This window comes from Suricata suricatta, chromosome 2, assembly GCF_006229205.1.
Source record: "Suricata suricatta isolate VVHF042 chromosome 2, meerkat_22Aug2017_6uvM2_HiC, whole genome shotgun sequence".
Lineage (NCBI taxonomy): Eukaryota > Metazoa > Chordata > Mammalia > Carnivora > Herpestidae > Suricata > Suricata suricatta.
The window spans coordinates 110,067,467-110,076,877 of record NC_043701.1 but is presented as its reverse complement, the minus strand read 5'-3'; positions in this window follow the sequence as shown (position 1 = coordinate 110,076,877).

Sequence of the window (9,411 nt, the reverse complement as noted above, 5' to 3'; positions counted from 1 at the left end):
TTTTTTTTTTTTAATGTTTTTTTTTTTGAGAGAGAGAGAGAAACAGAGACAAAGTGTTAGCAGGAGAGGGGCAGAGAGAGAGAGGGAGACACAGAATCTGAAGCAGGCTCCAAGCTCTGAGCTGTCAGCACAGAGCGAAACAGCGTTCAAAACCATGGACCATGAGATCATAACCTGAGCAGAAGTCAGATGCTTAACCAACTGAGCCACCCAGGTGGCCCTGTGTGTCTGTATCTTAATCTCTTCCTACAAGGGCACCAGTCATGCTGGATTAGGACCTCATTCTAACTTTACTGCCTCTTTAAAGGCTCCATGTCCAAAGAGTCCCATTCCGAGGTATCAGGTGTTAAAAATTCAACATACACATTTTGGGGGCACATAATTCAGCCTCTAACATCCACATAAATAAATAAACTTTACAACTAGAACAATTTCATTCCAAATTCACTTTTTATAAAGTTTTTTTTTCTTTTTCACATGAAATTAGGTCCAAATAATTACTTAAGTTCCTTTAAATATTTAGCCATAACTTCTTGAATAATGTTAATAAGTAGAGAAGAAAAAAATTCTTACAGACACATCATCCCTTAGACCCGACAACTCCACTTGCATAGAGAAGTACTCTGAATATTTAAAGGAAGCTCATCCTTTCATGCTTTATACTAGCAAACTGTACAAACATCCTAAAATGTCCAACACATAAATAATTGATTAAATAAATTATATTATGGCATCTTATACAGGTTTTAAAAATCATGCAGTAGAGGGGCACCTGGGGGGCTAAGCTGGTTGAACATCGAACTCTTGATTTTGGCTCAGGTCACTATGAGGGATCAAGCCCTGCGTCAGGCTACTCACTAAGTATTGAGTCTATTTAAGATTCTCCCTCTCTCTTTCCTTCCACCCCTCTCCCTCACTCACACTCTCTAAAACAAAAAAAAAATTAAAAAATAAATCATGTATTAGAGGAAGGTTTAGGACCTAGAAAAAATTTACCACCTACCACTAAGTAAAAAGGGTGGGTTACAAAATGATGTTCAAAAGGAGACCAATTTTTAAAATAAAGTATATTCATACGTGGTATAGGAAGCACAGGTATACACATCAAAATTATCTCAAGAAGGGTTAGGAAATATCTATTGCTTCTGTTAACTTTTTAAAAACTTTTTACAAGAAAAAAATGTTTAATCTTTCCTCCTTTGATTTGGCTGTGTGACAGTGGTGTAGGCACTCCAGGTCTCAGAGACAAAGTTTTCTCATTTTATATGTACATAGAGAGAGAGACAGACACACACACAGAGCATGAGCATGAGCAGAGGAGGGACAGAAAGAGAGGGAGACACAAAAATCTGAAGCAGGCTCCAGGCCTGAGCTGTCAGCACAGAGTCCAATGCAGGGCTTGAACCCACAAACTGTAAGATCATGACCTGAGCCCAAGTCAGCCACTTAACTGACTAGGCCACCTAGGCACCTCATAAAGTTTTTCTCATTTAAATAGTGAAGACGCTAAGTCTTCCTAAAGTACTTCTAGCCAGCATATTCAAAACCATCTTTGAAACTAATTTAAGTTACATGCATACATACACACAAAGCATTTCTTTTCATTTTAACTGTGTTAAAATTTACATCCTACGAAATTTACCTTCTTCACTACCTCTAAGTGTACAGTTAAGTCATGAAAAGTACATCCACACTGTTGTACAACCAACCTCCAGCACCCTTATCATCTTGCAAAACTCAAACTCTGCCCATTGGACAAACTCCCCATTTTCTCCTCCCCCAGCCCTTGACAACCTCCACTCTATTTTCTAACCTATTAATTTGACTACAGGCTAACTATTTTTGACCAAGGAGACTGTCCCTTGGAGGCAGTGACCATGAATAATTTTATTTTCTGCTTCCCCAGGGACAAGCACAGCATCCAGTGTGTAGCTGAAACAAATTACCGAATGATGAAAACAGCAATCCCTTTGCTATATCTGGGAAATGTCTGTGGCTTGCCACAATGTGGCTTCCACTTGTGTTAAGTCAGTAGGAAGGACTGTCATCCTCACGGTGACAGTTCCCAGTCGTAGTTTAAGATGCACCTGGGAATCTAATTCAAGAAACTTTTTTTTAAAAAGTGGGGGGGGGGAGTAATAAATTCCAATCAACTCCCATTTAAAATGCACCTACACATGTGTGCATAGTCCTCCTAAGTTCTTTAGAAATGGAAGAAAGGGTTATTTGCAGGTATTTGTGTGTGTGCTGGAAAATCACAAAGTTGAAAACTGTCAGAATGGCTAAAATTAACAACTCAGGAAACAGCAGGTGTTGGTGAGGATACAGAGAAAGAAGAGCCCTCTTACACTGTTGGTGGGAGTGCAAACTGGTGCAGCCACTCTGGAGAACAGAGTGGAGGTTCCTCAAAAAGTTAAAAATAGAACTACCCTATGATCCAGAAATTGCACTGCTAGGTATTTACCCAAAGGATACAAAAATACAGATTCCAATGTTTATAGCAGCACTATCAACAACAGCCAAACTATTGAAAGAATCCAAATGTTCAGCAACTGATGAAAGAATAAAGATGTGGTTTATATATACATATATATGTGTGTGTCTGCATGTGTATATATATTACATATATGTATGTGTGTACATACACACACACACACATATACACACGCATGCGCGTGATATGGAATATTACTTGGTGATCAAAAAGAATGAAATAATGCTATTTACAACAACATGGATGGAGCTAGAATGTATTATACTGAGCAAAATAAGTCAGAGAAAGTCAAATACTGTATGGTTTCACTCATGTGGAATTTAAGAAACAAAACAGATGAACATATGGGAAGAGGAAAAAGAGAGGAGACAAACTATAAGAGACTTAACAACAGAAAGCAAATTGAAGGTTGATGGAGGGAAGTGGGTGGGGGATGGGCTAAATAGGTGATGGGCATTAAAGAGGGCACTTGTTGTGATGAGCACTGGGTTATATATAAGTGATAAATCATTAAATTCTACTCCTGAAACCAATACTACACTTGTAAACTAACTAAAATTTAAATACAAATTTGGAAAAAAGAAAACAGACTGAAACAATAGCCCACCAGTCAGACTCTAGCTCTTCCTAAAGATGTCCAATATCCCAGCCTAAGCATGAAGCCTTCCTTAACCTAACTGCAGAAATCCAAATATACACAATTTATGTAGAGAATCAAATAGGGAAACAAATCCCTCCACTCAACCTGTCCATCTTCCACACTGCTTCCATATTTATCTTCCTAATGACACAACCTGATGTTTCTCCTCTATTTACAAACCCCCACAGACCTCTACTGCCCAGAGAGGTGGGTGAACATCCCACAGTGTCACAGAGAAGGTCTCCGGAGTTATGATCCCAACCTAATCCCTCCACCCTGCCCAAGCAAGACTTCATGTTTTACATTTTCTCATCCACTTTTACATTTGCTACTCTCTCTTTCTTCTTACTCATCACCTTCTTTGAGAAGCTTTTATTTACCCTTAAAGATGCAGACTCCCACAATGCAGGTCTTCCTGGACTCACACATGGATATGTGCCTCTAGGGTCTGGGAGCAGAGGCAATGTGCTCACACCTCTACGAGATCAGAAGGTCTCCCACTACATCTGCCTCCTCCACCACACCAGACTCCCAGAGTGCAGGAAGTTGCTCTGGCTGGCTGCCACTCTCCAAGGTCTGGCCACATGTCTGACATGGGACAGGTCCCCAGTGAAGAAAGCATGGGAACATATCTCTCACCTGCCTCCTCTCTCCCTGAGTGACAAGTCCATGCAAGGTGGGTAGCTTGTTGGACAGGTCACCTTGCCAGGTTCAGCCACCCCTGCGAAACCAGGACCGTGATCATATCTGACCGGTCTCTGCAGACTCTTGCAAGGGGCAACCCACAAGGCTTCCAAAATCACTATGCAAGAATCCAAATCCTTCAACATAAGGTATTCAGATTTTGATATCCTAATTGCAGACTTTAAGATCAACTGAAATCATCTCTCGACCCTATCAAATTGTCCTCAGAGTTTTCTCCTCTTTTCTTCTATGTCTACACATTCTTCCACTTCTCAGCTATAGGCAAGAAAACACAGGAAAGATCTTGTTCCAAGGACAGAACTAAATGATCCTCTAAAACTACAAAGGGCAATAGGTTAATGTCAACATCACATTTGTTCTAACTTTCTATCTAGAAACTGAGATAAAAACAAACAAAAAACTATGGAGCAAGTTTCAGATGTTATTAAGTCATCTTCACAGCTTTTGAAGAGTAACGTTTCACACCCCTGAAAGCAGGAAGGCCTGGAAGTTCATTCCTGCCCAGAGGCTCAGGTGACTTTACACCTCTTGTAGTGTCAAAGCCCAGTTCCCCCGTTTAGGGCTTCACATTTTCTGTGTAAAAATAAGCCTCTGTCTTTAGGAGTAGGTACCACAAGATCGACTTCCTTTCCAAAAAGAACACTTTCGTCCTCACAAGGGAAAAAAAAATCTGTCACATTTCCTAAAGAAAGTCACCACAAAACTTTCCATTCTTTTTTAACCAACCACATGGGTGTTCTTCTATGCTACGGTCAGACTGAGGCGGTGCTCTGGAGGGTTTCTGGGCATCAAGCTGGTGGTGTGGGGACTGCTCTCTGTGATCTGGAGCATGAAGACAGCTTCTCCTCCACATCTGTCAGAGAAGCCTGCTTCCGCACAGTGGACTGTGCCAGGGGAGCAGATGAACCCCAAGAGCAGAGGGCTCCCAGCTGCTCCAGAGTCCTCCCTGGCCTTCCCTCCTGGCCCTCCTTTCCTTCCCAAACCCTCTGAATTTGGATCTCCAAGTCTGGGAACCCTTCCCACCTACTATCACTTGATGATGACTACCTTACCCTGTCTGGTGGCCTGGGTAATCTTGGCCACAAAGGAGCCCACAGTTAAATACACTTTCGGTCACTACATTCCACCTACTCCTGCCTTTACCTGTATTAGCTCACATAATGCTCCCAACAACCCTCAATGGCAAACACCATTCCTGAGTTCCCATTTTACATAGTAGGAATGTACCAAAGCATAGAGAGCCTGAGCGACTTCCCAAGGCCACAGTGTGGATTCCAAGGCGGCGTGCTGGGACTTAAGGCCAGGCAGTCAGGCTTTTACCCTTTAGGGCAGACTGCCCCACACTCCCATTACTTCCCTAAACTGGCATTTCTCAGCGGGGTCCTGTTCTATCCATCATAAGGTGTTCTTCCCTTAAGAGCAGGGTTTCTAAAAGGATTTCCCAGTGATACAGATAGAAGAATGGCCACTTTAAAAAAAAAAAAAGTTTTACAAGCTCTAACTGAACTATAGTGTCCAAACTCAAATACTGCACACTTTTACATTCTGTAACAGGAACTTCTAGAATTCAGGATCACATGCTAAAGGTGCAGATGTCATTTTGAAAACTTTCACGTGGTAGAATATCTTCTGTCAATCAAATATTTTTCAGTGAGGGACACCTGGGTGGTTCAGTTTATTAGGCATCCAATTACAGCTCAGGTCAGGATCTTACGGTTCATGGGTTCCAGCCCCACACCAGGCTCTCTGCTGACAGCTCAGAGCCTGGCACCTGTTTCAGATCCTGTGTCTCCCTCTTTCTCTGCCCCTCCCCAGCTCACACTCTGTCTCTCTCTCTCAAAAATAAATATTTTAAAAATTGAAGAAAAAATACTTTTCAGTGAAATGTCATCTGCAGAGGTTAAAATTTTAAAGAGCAATCATATTTTATAGGTCAAATTTGACATTTGATAAGAAAATGTCACCAAGAGAAAAGAATTGTTAGCACTTAGGTCCATCCTAGTCAGAGTGAACCGACCAGGTCTGGTCTGTCTTGAGGGACCCAAACTTCCTGACTTTTCTACCTGTCTCCACACTCCCTTGAAAGATGTCTAATCACTTCTCTACAATGTAGATGTGAATTTAGATCAGTTGGATTATTAAGTTTCTCAGGGACATCTGTATATTTTTAAATACTCTACTTGTGAAATAAAGGTACCTCCTTCCTTCACAAAGAAGTGCCCAACTGACTGTGTGTTAGTTGGGCAAACAGCCAAGAGAGGAAGAAGTGAGTGGTGTGCCCATTTAGAACAAGAAGGACACGGAACGGGTGTCATGTCAAGGTCACCTGTTCTGCCCGAGCCAAGGGCCTTCCTGAGCTTTTCACTTCCCTCACGTCAACAAAGTAGTATAGTATATGTCAATACTATATATTTTTTTAATTTTTTAATGTTTATTTTTAAGGCAGAGAGAGAGAGAACAAACAAATGGGGGCGGGGGGGGCGGTGGGCAGAGAGAGAAGGAGACAGAGTCCAAAGCAGGCTCCAGGCTCCGAGATGTCAGAACAGAGCCCGACACGGGGCTTGAACTCACAGACTGCGAGATCACGACCTGAGCCGAAGTCAGACACTCAACCAACTGACCACCCAGGTGCCCCTCAGTACTATATTTTTAACAAGTATTTATCCTCATGGGATCGTAAAAAATAATGCACTCTGAGATGCTGACATAAAAGGGACTGAAATGCAGCGCTATGCCACCCAACAGGCATCAGCCTACTGGAGTCGACCTTCTAGCTCTGTCTATTCCTCTGCCTGTAAAATTCCAATTATCTCTCTTTCTTCACAAGTGTGCTGCATGCTTCTCTACCCCATTCCACAGAAGTTTCGATTTCACTCCACAGACATCTAGGAAGTGCCCTCCTCCAGACTACACAAGGTGCTGGTGGATACATTAGTACCACATGATCCTCACCTCCAAGGATCAGGCACATCCTTAAATGACCAAGGGACAGAGGAGCCAACAATGTCCCACTTGTCCCACAATGTCCCACTCCTCCCCAGGGGGAGAGGAAAAGTTCCCTTTCCAGGCTTATAAAGCTGAACCTCAGGAATTCTTAATACCCCACAAACAGAGGCTGGTTCTCCATTGTACAGAGTACTGGGTCTATGATGCAGAAAGTGCCTAGCACATGTGGGAAGCAGCCTACTTCTAAGATATGTGACCAGAGCCCTGGTAATTCTGGGAAGTTTATTTAATAAATATTTATATAACACCAAGCCTCTGTAACTTAGGGCACTTAGGAATAAAAAAGCAAACAACCAGGATACAGGATTAAGGATAAACCGGCTAAACACAAGAATGACAGCAAATTACACAATGAAGCATAAACTAAATATGAACCAGAAACTCAACTGTTATTTTAAAAGTCAGCTACATGTCATGAAAGAATCATGGGCCCCATTCCTAAGAGGCTCGCAACCTCATAGGGAGATAAATCAAACAAACGCGGACCCCTAGAAACATAAAACTATAATGATTGCTACATGTGGGCTGGAAAGGTGAACTGTTGGTGTCAGAGGAAGAAAATATTAAGTCCCTGAATCCTATAAATTTGCCTGGAAGGACTGAGCCATCAGATAATTTTTTTTAAATGGTGTGTTTAGGAAAAAGAGGTGGTTTGGACTTCCCCTGCTTGCCTAAGGCATAAGTGTAAACAAACAAACAAAGTTAGTGGAAAAGGTAAACAGAATTTTTAGAGGAACCAAAAAGGGTAGAGATGGGATGAGGGAATAATTAGTGATAGGGACCCTTATCTTCCACATATACTCATTACCTCACTTAATCCTCCAAACCAGCCACTGGGGCCAGCCCCTACCCCTCACCCACTGACTCAATGACCAATGAGATGTCCATCTGATGGCCACTGGGTGGGACAGGGGGATGCCACCAGGGTACCAACAAAAAGGCGCCTGTTTCCATGGGCCTTACCATGGCATAAGTTACATTTTGTCATCCCAATTTTACAGGCTGAGACATCTAACCCTACAGCTCACCCAGCAGCCCACGGAAGAGCCCTCATGAAGCAGAATCAGAGCATAGACCAAGGAGATTTATAGGACCTCAAATTCATGAGTTTTCTGTGACTCATGTGGTCACTGACAGGAGAAGTAAAAATGAGCAAACGCTAAAGGGAATCCCAAAGGTGGCAGTCTTCTACTTGATGCTTTCTGTTGGATTTCCAAGTCCTACCCTGAAGCACCCTTTACACACAGGACTTGAGATTTTTACTTTCCCCCAAGAACTACCTGACAGGCCACATCCTCACAGCAATGGCCACTGCCTGGGACCACTGAAATTCTCCGTCTGAATGGAAGGTATTGTGGGAAGTCCGGCAAGAAGGAGTAGATATAATCATTTCCTCTTAGAAATAAACAGAATAACTTCTCCATTCTTCGCTACTTTTCACAGAAAGGACAGCAAAATATAACAACTGGAGGAGACAATCTTACAAGGATAGTGCTGTGAATGTCCATCTAGCCAAATCTGTTCCCTGCAGCAGCCTGACATAGCAGTGTCAGAAATTTCACCAGATACACATGCATAGTAAATACTCAGTATCACACTCCACCCCCCAGCTCCTCACATAGGACGCAAATGCTCAGAAGAAGGACTTCCCAGTGCTGAGAAGGAAACTCAGGCCCTAAATGGAGTCTGCTTAGGCCAAATCACCAAACCAGGGCTTAATACCTAATCTAACTGCAGCTTCAACCTCCCCCAGAAACGTAATCTTGAAGTCAGTCTGGAAATTTCCAATAAGCACCGATGAGTCTGCCACAGCATCCCTATCTACCTGCTATCGGATGATGAGGTGAGTGAGACCTCTTCATGGTAAGACCTCTGCCCTTCCCACTAAAGGAAAGTCATCTGGCCTGGAATAACCCTTTGCTTTTGCAATACCTTTCTTTCCTCACTCTCCTTCCTCTAAAACCTTCCATTCTGTACAACTTGCAACTCCTCAGAGCTCCCCTTTACTTGCAAATTGGGTTGCTGCCTGACTCGTGAATCATTTAATAAAACCAATTAGATCCTCAAATAGACTAGGGTAAATGTTGTTTTTAAATAATAGCTACAGAAAGAACAGTGGGCCCAGCACTGTTCACAGAAGCTATTAATTTGGACCTTGATAAAACCACCCATCTCTGGTCTCAATGAAGGGAGACTCACAAGAGTCCCCCCAGGAGGTTGTGGAAGAGACTACATAACAAATGGAGCAGCAGAGCCAAATGCCCAGCAGCAGTGATGTAAAGATGTGCTGACACTGAACATCAGTTCAAATCAATCAAACAGAAAGTTGGATTACACATACCAGAAGGTTCCTGAGCACCACACGGAAGGGAGGAAGTTAGTTGAGCATCTGACTTTAGCTCAGGTCAGGACCTCACGGTTCCCAGGTTGGAGGCCTGTGTCAGACTCTGCTGACAGCTCAAAGCCAGGAGCCTGCTTCAGATTCTGGGTCTCCCTCTCTCTCTGGCCTTCCACCCCCCCCCCCACCTCATTCATGCTCGGTCTCTCTCTCTTTCAAAAATAAATA